This window comes from Bufo gargarizans, chromosome 1 (genome assembly GCF_014858855.1).
Source record: "Bufo gargarizans isolate SCDJY-AF-19 chromosome 1, ASM1485885v1, whole genome shotgun sequence".
Classification (NCBI taxonomy): domain Eukaryota; kingdom Metazoa; phylum Chordata; class Amphibia; order Anura; family Bufonidae; genus Bufo; species Bufo gargarizans.
Window position 1 is genome coordinate 180219110 of NC_058080.1, and position 14656 is coordinate 180233765.

At 43.0% G+C, this 14656-nt stretch overlaps 1 protein-coding gene across 1 annotated transcript in view; it reads right to left on the reverse strand.

The window, feature by feature from the left end:
* FHIP1A (FHF complex subunit HOOK interacting protein 1A) overlaps positions 1-14656 on the reverse strand; it is a 305889-nt gene that overhangs the window by 180187 nt on the left and 111046 nt on the right. The gene's annotated exons all lie outside the window — the stretch shown is intronic.

Consider the following 14656-nt stretch of genomic DNA (forward strand, 5'->3'; position numbering starts at 1 on the left):
TGAGAGCGGTGCTGCAGTAACCAGCTCCATCCGCTAAACAATTGGCAGAACTGTGTAGTATCTGTGCTGATGTCTGACACATTTTTGGTGATCTTTCTGTACTTTTTAAGAAAAAAGGATGGCTCAATGGCTATGAGAATAAATTGGGAAACGAGTATTCAACGTGTGCAATGTGCAGAGTATCCAGTCTCTGCCAAAATAAAAATTCAAATGTGTTGGCACTCCAGCAACCCTCACAAATTGAATAAATGATAGATAAAATAATTTATTAAAAACTGAGATGATTAGATAAAATGTAAAAAAACTTTAGCGTGCACTCTAGTATGATCCTGATCCAGAAAAATATAACAAGATTAGATGGTCCCAAAGGTTTGAATGCTGATCTGGAAATGTTAACTTTTGTAGAGAAGGTAGAAGGGCCTGGCCCAAACCTCAAGATGGCTGCGGCATCCTCTTTGCACTCAAGTGGATAAGGTAAGTACAAATGAATAGCCCTTGAAAGGCCATAATATTCATCTGAGATGCCATGATCAGCAATGAATGCAGCATCTGAGGGGTTCAATTACGGGGGATTCGGAGGGCGGCCTCACAATCAAAAGTAATCACAATACAAATTTTTGGGGTTAAATTCAGTCAAGCACAGTAGCCTCTGTGGTGTGGAACTACCAGGACTGTTGGTAGAGCTGGCCACCCCACCAAACTAAGTAATTGGGGGAGAAGAGCCTTGGTAAGAGGGGTGACCAAGAACATAATCAAACTTTTCTGAAGAGACCTGAAAATAGCTTTCCATCAACGCTCCCCACCCAACCTGTCAGAGGTTGATAGGAGCTGCAAAGTAAGGAAGAAAATCCCTACATTTAGTAGTGCAATCCTTGAGGCATCATACCTCGGAAGACTGTAGGCTGTAATCGCTGCAACTAAATGCTTCAACTGAGCAAGGGTCTGAATACTTATGTCAATGCAAGATTTTCTTTTTTCCTGTTCAATAAATTAGCAAGGATTCCGGACATTCTATTTTCACTATCATTATGGGTAATGAGTGCAGAATGATGAGGAAAACATTAGTACAAGGCTGTAACCTGACAAATGTGAAAAACATGAAAGGGTCTAAAGACTTTAGGAATGTAAGTATTTCACCAACAGTATAATCTGCAATTTTTACATGCATCTAAAAATGAAAGTCAAGGAATTTCATACCAAATGAAAAAAGAGTGAGTGACTGCATATCAAAGTAAATATGTTCAAATCTATTCAGTTTTCATCAAGCTAGTCACAGTGTGACACAACTGAAATATCAAATGGCAGAGGTCCTGACTTTAAGAACAGGTGGTGTCTGAGTAAAATTAATGAAAAGAAAAAAAAAAACGGCCCTTTGGTTTCATACCTTCATATCTTCAGTTGAACCATAGGGGTTCAATAGAAAACAAGAGGCTGCTAATGGAATGAATTCTACATTTCAATTTGTGCATTTACTCAACTGCTCTTTTTTTTTACACAATCTGTGTCCATTGTATATACAGTTGCAAGAAAAAGTATGTGAACCTTTTGGAATGAGATGGATTTCTGCACAAATTGGTCATAAAATGTGATCTGATCTTCATCTAAGTCACAACAATAGACAATCACAGTCTGCTTTAACTAATAACACACAAAGAATTAAATGTTACAATGTTTTTATTAAACACACCATGTAAACATTCACAGTGCAGGTGGAAAAAGTATGTGAACCCCTAGACTGATGACATCTCCAAGAGCTAATTGGAGTGAGGTGTCAGCCAACTGGAGTCCAATCAATGAGATGAGATTAGAGGTGTTGGTTACAGCTGCCCTGCCCTATAAAAAACACACACCAGTTCTGGGTTTGCTTTTCACAAGAAGCATTGCCTGATGTGAATGATGCCTCGCACAAAAGAGCTCTCAGAAGACCTACGATTAAGAATTGTTGACTTGCATAAAGCTGGAAAGGGTTATAAAAGTATCTCCAAAAGCCTTGCTGCTCATTAGTCCACGGTAAGACAAATTGTCTATAAATGGAGAAAGTTCAGCTCTGCTGCTACTCTCCCTAGGAGTGGCCGTCCTGTAAAGATGACTGCAAGAGCACAGCGCAGACTGCTCAATGAGGTGAAGAAGAATCCTAGAGTGTCAGCTAAAGACTTACAAAAGTCTCTGGCATATGCCAACATCCCTGTTAACGAATCTACGATATGTAAAACGCTAAACAAGAATGGATTTCATGGGAGGATACCACAGAGGAAGCCACTGCTGTCCAAACAAAACATTGCTGCACGTTTACAGTTTGCACAAGAGCACCTGGATGTTCCACAGCAGAACTTGCAAAATATTCTGTGGACAGATGAAACCAAAGTTGAGTTGTTTGGAAGAAACACACAACACTATGTGTGGAGAAAAAGAGGCACAGCACACCAACATCAAAACCTCATCCCAACTGTGAAGTATGGTGGTGGGGGCATCATGGTTTGGGGGTGCTTTGCTGCGTCAGGGCCTGGATGGATTGCTATCATCGAAGTAAAGATGAATTCCCAAGTTTATCAAGACATTTTGCAGGAGAACTTAAGGCTATCTGTCCACCAGCTGAAGCTCAACAGAAGATGGGTGTTGCAACAGGACAACGACCCAAAGCATAGAAGTAAATCAACAACAGAATGGCTTAAAACAGAAGAAAATATGCCTTCTGGAGTGGCCCAGTCAGAGTCCTGACCTCAACCCGATTGAGATGCTGAGGCATGACCTCAAGAAAGCGATTCACACCAGACATCCCAAGAATATTGCTGAACTGAAACAGTTCTGTAAAGAGGAATGACCAAGAATTACTCCTGACCGTTGTGCACATCTGATCTGCAACTATAGGAAACTTTGGTTGAAGTTTATTGCTGCCAAAGGAGGTTCAACCTGTTGGTAAATCCAGGGGTTCACATACTTTCTCCACCTGCACTGTGAATGTTTACATTGTGTGTTTAATAAAAACATTGTAACATTTCATTCTTTGTGTGTTATTAGTTTAAGCAGACTGTCATTGTCTATTGTTGTGACTTAGATGAAGATCAGATCACATTTTATGACCAATTTGTGCAGAAATCCATATCATTCCAAAGGGTTCACATACTTTTTCTTGCAACTGTAGTTGTGATGACGAACCTATGGCACGCGTGCCAGAGAGGGCACGCAGAGCCTTCTCTGTTGGCATGCGCGCCCTAGGCCACATGTAATAGAGAGAGAGTATTGCCATTCCGTTTTGTATATGCCACGCTAGTCCTGTAATAAAACTGTCAAGCTGAAAGGGGAGTGAGGGGGGAGGAACTCGCGTCACAGTACGCCTCCTGCAATCAGCTAGCAGAGAGGGAGCAACATGTGACATGGGTAGGGCAGAGAGCAGAGCTAGAGGATCGAAAAGAACATTTCAGGGGCGCACACTAACCTGTGGTATTCGGTCAGTAAGTGGTTGTGGTTTAGAGGTACAAGCCTAATGCTGGTTGGCTGAGCTCCTGCCAATTCTTCCTCTGCTGTCTCGACAGGCCATCAGCACAGCAACTTCTTGCTCTGTGAGTGGCGCAGCCTGGACCCATCAGCTGTTCCCGAGAGCAGAGCAAGCAGTGAGGGAATCACAATCATCTGTCCTGGTATAATTATATTTTAATGTGAATGTTGCTCAAGTCATCACCTAATCTTAATTATAAGATTTGTCACTGGCCCTCTACTGACTGAGGGGACTTAGGGAGCACCACCATTCCCCACTACTCATACACCTCCAGACTCCCCCCCCCCCCCACTGTATGGGAGGTGGTAGACGGGGGTCCTCCTCCCTAAGGGCCCATGAACACGACCGTGTGCCATCTGAGACATCGAGTCTGTGAGCACATATGATCTTATGAGTGCAGGACAATACTCCCATGGGGGGGGGGGCCCGACGTGTACAGCATCACAGTAACCTATGATGCTGTGTGCTCCCCTGCACACAATCAATGCTGCTCCAGGACATATGGCCAGCCCATGTTATCTTAGTGAGGGTAACCCTCCCAAAACCGGATTTACGCCAGTCCCCATTATAGCGAACAGGGCCAGACAAACCTCCGGCAGTGCGCGGCTGCACACGGTAGTTACGGATCTATTAACTCTAGTGTGAAATAGGCCTTAGTTAGGGAGTGTTCAAATGATCATTATTTTTCCATTCTTCTGAATAAAAGAGAAAAATTTAACATCCATTTGAGCCATTTCTGTGTGATCCTTTAGGCTACTTGCATACCTGTGCTTTGTATTCTGGCAGGCTGTTCCGTCTGAGAACAGCCCCGCCAGGATGAGCTGGATGAGAATGCAATATCTTCCGGCCCCGTTGAAGTATAATGGGGTACAGCTCGCATTGCATTTACAATATGTTTCGCCCTATAAGACGCACTGGCCCATAAGATGCACCTAGGTTTTAGAGGAGGGCAATAAGAAAAAAATATTTTTCATTAGACCTCAGGTAAGACCACCAATAAGACTCCTAATGTTAATCAGACCTCAGCTGACAGCCCCAATCAGACCCCCAATGTTAATAAGACCCTCAATCAGATCTCCAGAACTCCATGTCTCTCATCAGCCCCCATATGCCTCTCAGATCAGCCCCCATGCCTCTCAGACCATCCCCCATGCTTCTCAGATCAGCCCCCATTGCTTCTCATCAGCCACAAGCCACAGAGCATGTAAAAAAAAAAAAAACACTTACCTCTCTTGCTTTGGACGCCACCACTCCTCACCTCCGGTGGTCGTCCTACTCCTGTTCCTGCTGCTGGCTCTGCTGTGAACAGAAGCGCACAGTTTGAGGTCACAGAGCGCCCTCACACTGTCCGCAGCCACAGCACAGCCGAGGACCAGGAAGCGGTGAGTATAGAGCCAGTGGAGTGCTGCATTCACTGCTTCCCAGTCTTCCGATACTAATGAGTACTTCCATAATGGAAGAGCTCATTAGTATTCGCCCCATAAGACGCTGGGGGATTTCTCCTCCACTTTTGGTGGGAAAAAAGGCATCCTATGGTGCAAAGAATACAGTACATCTGACTGACCACTGTAGGATTGACACAAACTGCAGAATGCTGCCATTTTTTGTCTGGATAATCTTCCACTTGCCTGCTGGAACAGACTACCGGACATCTGCTAATGCAGATGTGAAGGTAGCCTTGTCCCGCATACCTTTTTTCACCTGAAAAACAGATCTGAGACAGAAGTAAACATGCATAACTGATGCACACAATGCATTTTTTTTTTAACAGGATCCATTTTTCTTGCCCTCTTGTGCTAGTGGTCAGCAAATTTAAATGGAACCCCAGCTAAGAATCACTGCTGCAATTTAAATTAATATCCATTTATTTAGTGTTAATAGTATTAGCTATTTTTGGTATTGGGATAGATTTTATTGTGTGCTTAATTTTTATTTTTTTTGTGTGTTTTTGTACACTCCAAGTCTTGAACACCCAAAAATGAGTAAAAAAAAAAAAAAAAGCAAAAACAGATAGTAGAAGATCCTTCCAAGAGGTCTGGACAGAGTCATTTGGAGTGATTGAACACAATGGGAAAAAGCGTTATGTATTCTATGTAATGAAACTGTTGTGTTTTGCACATCAAGTGTCAGACAGCATTTTGACACCAACCACAAAAGTGTTGCCACATTTGGTTAAGCTGAAAGAAAATAGTTTTTGAAGGAAATTGAGGAAATATCATTCCCAGTATTGTAGCTTTTTAAACTATCTTTCTAAAACAAATCATCTCACAACTGACAGTTTTCAAATTTCACTATGCCTAGCAAAACATGGTAAGTCCCTCTCTGATGGGCATATTATAAAAATGGCCATGTTGTCTGGGAGTAATTCCCTTTACCATCATTTCCCAAACTAGGATACAATTATTCAGCGCATCTCTGAGATGCCACTCAGCAGAAATACTGTTAAAGACAGAGTCCAGCGCATGGCAAGTGATGTTAGTCAGCAGCTCACGACTGAATTACAAAAGGCAGCCTGCTACTCCATGTGCTTGGACGAAAGCACAGATATAAATAATCATGCAAGGCTAGCAGTAATTTTGCGTTATGCTGTTGGTGACATCATGAGAGAAGAGCTTGTGAAACTAGTGTTTTTGCCTAAAAGAACACAAGGGATAGATATCTACAATGCTGTGATGGAGATTTTTTGTCACAAGACATAAGACCAGAAAAAGTGGTTTCAATTACTAGTGATGGGGCGCTTTCTATGGTGGGGCAACATCTGGTTTATAGGGGTGCACCGAAATGAAAATTCTGGTCCGAAACCGAAACCGAAAATTCAGGATGCCCCTTGACCGAAACCGAAACTGCCTTTTTGCCCAAATACTTTTAAAATACTTTTTTTTAAATGATTTTATTAATAATTATTTTTCATGAATTTAATAAATCATATTACCCACCCACCCCATAACAGTGCCATCCACAGACCCCCACCCACCCCATAACAGTGCCATCCACAGACCCCCACCCACCCCATAACAGTGTCATCCACAGACCCCCACCCACCCCATAACAGTGCCATCCACAGACCCCCCACCTCATAACAGTGCCATCCACAGACCCCCACCCACCCCATAACAGTGCCATCCACAGACCCCCCCCCCCCCCATTGCCGCTCCAGTACAGACTAGTTATAAAATGTGTACAATTAATAGAAAATAGCGGGGAGGGACTGGGAGGAGGAGCTGGGGGCCGGTGCGTTCACTGTTCTCCGGCCCCCAGCTCCAGTAGTTATAAAATGTGTACAATTAATAAGCATTCTATTCATTTGGCCCCCCTCTGCAGTATTACATTCAATATAGCCACATCCTACTCACAGGGCTGTTATCTTAATGCTGGCTGGCCGGGCAGACGAGCGGCAGCGTCACGACTGACGTCACATGCCTGCGCCGCCTCCTTCATTCAGAAAGTAGGCCGGGCACATGACGTCAGTCGTGACGCTGCCGCTCCTCTGCCCGACCGGCCAGCATTAAGATAACAGCCCTGTGAGTAGGATGTGGCTATATTGAATGTTCTACTGCAGAGGGGGCCTCATGAATAGAATCCTTATTAATTGTACACATTTTATAACTACTGGAGCTGGGGGCCGGAGCACAGTGAACGCACCCGCCCCCAGCTCCTCCTCCCAGTCCCTCCCCGCTATTTTCTGCCAATATGTATCAATATCGGCCGAAATGGATTAGGTGCATTTTCGGCCGATATTTTCGGCCGCCGGAATTTCGGTGCACCCCTATTTATTACAGTTCTTTGTTAAAGAAACAAAACATGAAGTCATGCAGTTCCATTGTATTATACACCAAGAAGCTATTTGTGCCAGGGAAAGCAGCAAAAAATTTGATAATGTCCTCTGAGATGTCACAAAAATGGTGAATTACTCGTGCTCTGAATTTTCGACAGTTTCAAGCATTTCTTGAGGCGGTTCAGGCACAGTATAATTGTTTACTTATGTGCAATAATGTACGGTGGCTGAGCAGAGGACGAGTCCTGGAGAGATTTGTAGCCTGTTTGGATGATATTAGGCTGTTTATGAATGAAAAAGAGCAGGAATATCCACAGCTCACTGATCTGGTCGGACTTACCAACCTCATGTTTTTTAAAACAACTGCAAGGTGTAGGGAAAACAGCAGAAAGGATGTCTTGTGATAACAAAACATTTGAGAGAAAACTACAGGTTTTTGAAAGAGACCTTTAGAAGTGGGCAGCTAAAATATTTTTCGAATCTAAAAAAGCATTTAGAAAATGTTACAGCATTTGCAGACAATCCTACCAGCCACCAGGAAATCTACAAGGAATTTTCTAGCATCCTAACAGCTGCAAAGGTGAATTTTAGTAAAAGATTTTTACAGTTCCGAAACTTGGAGACAACCCTGTGTTTTTTCACTTCTCCAGATAAAGCCAAGTTTGAAGAACTTGATCTTTCCTGCTTACACTGGTTAGATTTAGGAAGTCTGGAAATGGAGCTATTGGAATTTCAAGAAAGTTCTATCTGGAAAAATAAATTGTCTGACCTGCGTGAAACAATTGAGAAGATGGAAGGGATGACAAAGGACAGCACAGTTAGTTCTGAAATTCCTTAAAGTATGGAATTCTCTGACAAGTAACTTTACGTTTATGAAAGCACTTGCAATTGCTTTTCTTACTTTGTTTGGATCAGCTTATGCTTGTGAGCAGCTGTTTTCAGCTTTGAATTACTGTATTTTTCGCCCTATAAGACTCACCGGCCCATAAGATGCACCCCATGTAATAACAATTCTGGAGCATCTATTCCTATGGCTCTATATTGTGCCATTCCTTTATTATTTCTACTAGAAATTATGAATGAATTGCTAGCAGTCTGCAGTAAGGTTACTTTCACACTTGCGTTGTTGGATTCCGGCAGGCAGTTCCATCCAGGGCCGGACTGGCCTGCCGGTTTACCGAGAAATTTCCCGGTAGGCCGGCAGGCCTAAGTGCCGCAAGGACGCGGCCCTGGTGGCAAGTAGTGGCGGCCGGCGGCAGGGCACAGCAGCAGGAGATGAGCGCTTCCATTGTGGAAGCGCTCATCTCCATAGTCATCTGTATCGCTGTCCTGAGGACGGCGATACAGATGTCTAATATGCTGCGGCAGGGGAGGGAGAGGTGTGTCCCCTCCTGTTCTACTGATAGGCTGCCAGCATTAGGCCGGCAGCCTATCAGAGGCCGGTGCAGGCGGCGCGATTACGGAATTGCGCCAACTGAGCTGTATAGCGAATGACACAGGCCGGAAGAGGCCTGCATCACATTGCTGGAGGTAAGTATAAGTGTTTATTTTTTTATTTTTTTTATATAGGTACAATACTGGATCATGATAAGGGGGGCCTACTGGATCATGATAAGGGGGGCCTACTGGATCATGATAAGGGGGGCCTACTGGATCATGATAAGGGGGGGCCTACTGGATCATGATAAGGGGGGGCCTACTGGATCATGATAAGGGGGCCTACTGGATCATGATAAGGGGGGCCTACTGGTTCATGATAAGGGGGGGCCTACTGGATCATGATAAGGGGGGCCTACTGGATCATGATAAGGGGGGCCTACTGGATCATGATAAGGGGGGCCTACTGGATCATGATAAGGGGGGGCCTACTGGATCATGATAAGGGGGGGCCTACTGGATCATGATAAGGGGGGCCTACTGGATCATGATAAGGGGGGGCCTACTGGATCATGATAAGGGGGGGCCTACTGGATCATGATAAGAGGGGCCTACTGGATCCTGATAGGGGGGGCCTACTGGATCTTGATAAGGGGGGCCTACTGGCACATGATAAGGGGCGGCTACTGGCACATAAGGGGGGTTACTGGCACATAATAAGGGGGGGTTATTGGCACATGGGGGGTTACTGGCACATAATAAGGGGGGGCTACGGGCACATAATATGGGGGGCTCTGGCTGCTTGCACATGATGGTGGGGGGACTCTTATTACTGGCACATGATTGGGGGGCATCTTACTGGCACATGATTGGGGCCATCTATGGGGGCACATCTTACTGGCACATGATTGGGGGCATCTATGGGGGCACATCTTACTGGCACATGATTGGGGACATCTATTGGGGCACATCTTTCTGGCACATGATTGGGGGCACTATAGGGGCATCTACTGAGGCTAAAAAGAAGGGGTATTTTATATGGGGGCTCTGTATAGGGGCATTTTATACTGGGACATATTATGGTGGGGGGAGGAGCACTATGGGGTCATCTACGGGGGCACTGAGAAGGGGTATTTTATATTGGCACAATTATGGAAACATTAGCTCAACTGGGGGGATTACAAAGGGGTATGTTTTGCACATTATAAGGAGAATTATTACTACTGGGAGGGCATTATGGTGGGCTTTATTACTCCTCCATGGTATGACCCCCTAGTAGCAGCACCAGCCTCTCCCTGCTCTGCTATCCCTCTGCCCCTTCTCCAAATCATTATTAGGAAATCTTTCTCATTAGGATAAAACACAACATCAGCTCTAGCGAGCCCCCGGCCAAAGTGTGGAAGTGGCGTCCGAGATCCCCAAGGGCCAAGTAATTGTAAGTTTTCATGTGAAATATGTTTATGTTTGTAGTTGATCTTTATTATCGATTTTACATTGCAGATATATTTTTTTTGCAGCATATGGGTGAGACTTTATAAATATTTTTATTATTTGGTCGAAAGGCTGGGTTGTAACAGGACTGCCGTAGAATATCTAAAATAGCTGGTCAAGTAAAATGTTGAATGCAACAATCATTAAATAGGTGGCCAACAAAAAAGGGGCGGGTCAAAGGGCGTGTTAAAACACTGTCTTTGCAACAGTTGGAGGCATCCTGGTTGGGAAAACACTGTGATAATATGAACAATGGGGGTTCTACAAAAGAGCTATCGTGGGGCAAAGTTCATATTAGTGTTTACACACGTGTTTTAAAATGAACGCTTTCTCCTATTATAAACAAGTAAATAATAACGCAATGCTGTGGAGCTGGTATGCAACTTTTTCCAGGGTTGGTTTTTTCCCCAGTCCGGCCCTGGTTCCATCGCCTGAACTGCCTGCCGGATCCGGAAATCCATATGCAAACAGATAGCATTTGTTTCTGGATATGGATACGGATCCGGCTGACAAATGCATTGAAACACCAGATCCGTCTCTCCGGGGTCATCCAGAAAAACGGATCTGGTATATATTTTTTTCACATTTTAAAAGGTCTGCGCAGATCGGGAAACCGGGTCTGGTTATCCGGAACACTTGGTACCGGATCTGGCATTAATACATTCAATGGAAATTAATGTCGGATCTGGCATTCTGGCAAGTGTTCCAGAATTTTGGCCGGAGAAAATACCGCAGCATGCTGCGGTATTTTCTACAGCCACATACCGTAAAAAATTACTAAACTGAAGACATCCTGATGCATACTGAACGGAATGCTTTCCATTCAGAATGCATTAGGATAAAACTGAAGCGTTTATTTTCGGTTTTGAGCCCCTGTGACAGAACTCAATACCGTAAAACTTTAACGCAAGTGTGAAAGTACCCTTAGGTACAGAGGGGTGGTAACCAATTGGGGGGTGTACATGTACAGACTTACTCTATCCAGTCAGTGCTGCCATTTTTTGAGGGTGCAGGTACACACCCCCTACTTCTTACCTCCCCTCTGTACCCTTACTGCAGACTGCCAGCAATTAAATTTTAACTTCTATTAGAAATAATAAAGGAATGGTACCACATAGAACCATAAGAATAGATGTTCCAGAACTGTTATTACATGGGTAATGCATGAAGCTATTAAGCAGGCATGTCAGGAGAGGTGACAGGTCCTCTTTAATGTGATAGAGTTTGCAATCTTTCACAGTCTAGCATTTTAACTTGGACATCCATCACTCTATATTGATTTCATATATTATTGGAATTTTTTCCATTTAGTTTAACATCCCTCGACTCTGATTTGATTTTTCATCATTCAATAAAAATACATTTAATTATGATTGGAGAGTGCAGAGTGATTACTACTGTACGTGTGAATCTGGATTGGGAACTTGCTCTAGCACGTCATATTGGACAGAAATGATCTTTTATCCATTCCATGAGAAAGAGGAGCATGGGGAGCAGTCAGTGTAAAGGGAGCTGTCTATGAGAGGATTTGGTTGCAGAACAGTCTGGGTGAAAGCAGAGGCATAAAGATCTATGGCGAGCAGGCTGGTTTGAGGGGGAACCTTGGAGAGCAGTGTGTGGGATTGAGGAGCCATGGAGAGATAGCTGTATGAGAAAAAAAGGGATCATTGGGAGAAGTCTGTCTAAGAAAGAGAGTCTTTTGGTGTAATTTGGGGTATCAAGGCTTCTGGTTTCAGGTCTGATTTAAGTTCGGAGAGTTTCTAGTGTCTATTCAGGGGTCTGCTTTGTGGTTGGAATTATGTGGGGTCTGTTCTGTAGGCTAAATTCATTTAGGTGTTTAGTTTAACCATTTGAACTAATTTAGTAGCCTGGCCTAGGATCTGATTAATTCCTCGCATTGGTCTGACCATCTGAGGATTATCATTTTGTAGTTATGCCTCTGCTTTGGCCTTCATCCATGTCCCCAGGCACTATTATATCTTAAATAAAGTATTTGGGGGGAACTGGGCTGCAATGTAGGTACAGTAATAGGGACACATGGTGCAGCCCACACAGTACTGGTGGTAGCACCAGAATGTTACTATTATAGGATGGCGTGGTATGTGTTGATATAGAGGGTCAGCATGGCTGAAGTAGCAAGTGGTCAAAGATATCTGGGCAGCAAACTTTGCGCTTGTCAGAAAATGTTGTCTTATCCAGATGGAGAAAAAAAGGAAACATCTAGATTCAGTGAAGGCATGGATGTAATAGTTATGTATTGTGGGGACTCGCTCTGGTAGACAGGATTAGCAGACGCAGTATAGAGGCAACAACAAGTTCTTTGGATCAAACAGTTCAGTGTTTTATTCACACTTTAGGCAAGTCACAAAACAAGCAGTCATATTCAAACAAAAAGTCACCATGCAGTGTTAGTGGTAATTCACACCATGCGGCAATACTGCCTCAAAGTCCTTGACCATAGCAGCACCAACCTGTTTTCACGCCAAACAGGTAGCAAGCCTTTCTCCAGACATAAGGCTCCCAGATCCCAACACAGAGACATGGCTTATGAGCCCAGCTGCCTATTTAAGGACAGCCAGGTGCTGCCAAAACCCGGACCGGCATTTAAAATCATCAGCACATGCTGGGAGGAAAATACCTGTTTTCCCAGACCAAACCTCTTTCACAACTCTGTCTAACATGGCGCATGTGGTACATGATAGATCTAAGTTTTACAATATAATACTGACCCTACAGTATAATACAGTATGTTTGTATAATGGATGCATGAAACAGGAATGTGAATAATACTGTATATTTTCTATAGAAAAAAAAAATAGCTCCCATGAGAAGAAATCATGAAAACCAACCCCAATGGAAAGCTTTGGAAAAAGTTATTCTGTTGGATTCATAATCAGTGTTTGGAATATAGTGTATGGCACTCAGGGTGACCAATAGCACAATAATGTGTTAAACACTAAACAGCTGTAATTAGAGGCAAGTTCAGTCAGATACATCTTTCGGTAAATTATATTAGTAAAATAGTAACTATGCATATAGTCTAAAAATACATGTTTAAAGCGGTTGTCTCATCTCACTGTTACTAACTCAGAAACAGCATAGCTCTCATGCACTGCTATGGGAGTACTGAAAGAGCGGAGTGCCGGACAACTCTGCTGTTTCACGACTACCTGTTGGTCTGGGCTTAGTCCCTTCTCAGCTTAGTAACAGCGAGATGAGACAATCCCTTTAATGCTGCCAACATCGGAATAATCTATAGAATAAGTACAACACAGTATTTATATTATGCGGTATTATGGGGGTCATTTATTATTACATATACACCAATTTTTGGAGTATATCTGTTGCAGATTCGGTCGCAAAAGGAATTTGCAGCCAAATCTGCAACTTTTTCCTGCTCGCACCAGGTCTAAAAAAGAGGGAAGGCCAACTCACTTATGTTCTATACCTATTTTAGGTGCAGAAAATTATCTAAATCTACAACAGCAAGGGAGCTGTAGTAGATTTAGGCTGGAGGTGGATGCCCCTAAGTTATGTAGATGCCGGCACCTCTATAAACTTGGGCGCATTATGCACCAGCACAAGAGTTATTAAGACTAAAATGCCGGTCTTAATAAATGACCCCAATAGTGTTTAAAAAAATAAAAACAATATACCTTTTCTAGATCCACCCAAAAATGTAATCAAACTACAATTCATCCTGCAAAACAACCAACCGTTTTAATGTATACTTGGAAATTAAAAAAGTTACTGCTGACATTTTTTTCTTCAATAAAGCAGCCTTTTGTTGTGCACAAGTATTAAAATGTGAAATCAACTATTTGATGGCGCCGCAATTGAAATGAGTGAGTTGTTTTGAATGTCCTTGGTCTTTCTGTTGTTTCTCAATGACATGTTCTCTGTTATTGCATTCATGAAGACAGGACATGGAGCAACACTATTTATTTTGTCACCGAGTGTCAGATTTGGCTTGATAGTACTTTACATTTTAGCAATACAGCTGTAAAAATGACATATTTATGTCACCAAAGTCGAGTATTTCAGGCAACCAGAGAGTCAACAGCAGAGAAAGGCATTTTTTAAGGTTTGTGTTATTTCTAAAACCTAGTTGTTAGAGTCAGGGAAGAGATACACAGGTTCCAACTTCCCCCTTATTTTTCCCAGTTGTCTCATCTAGGAGCCACCCAGGATAAATCTGATAGAGCTGTACACTGGATTTACTGAATGCACCAAGAGAAGTATTTTAACTTTTGTCAAATAAACTGGAAACACCAATTTATGAGAAAATGTCACAATCTAATCTATGATAACTATAATAGTAGCTAAAAGCAAACACAAAAATAATTTTGGCTAATAATAATAAAGTATCGAATGTATATTAGTCTTACTCTTCTAAAACCATGCATGTAATGCTGAAATCTCCACACCACTGCTCGAATTAAAACATAAAAGGAGCCATTGGCGCTTCAGCAGAGAATACAGGCTTCAATTATCTAATCCCTTCTTAAAAAATGTTG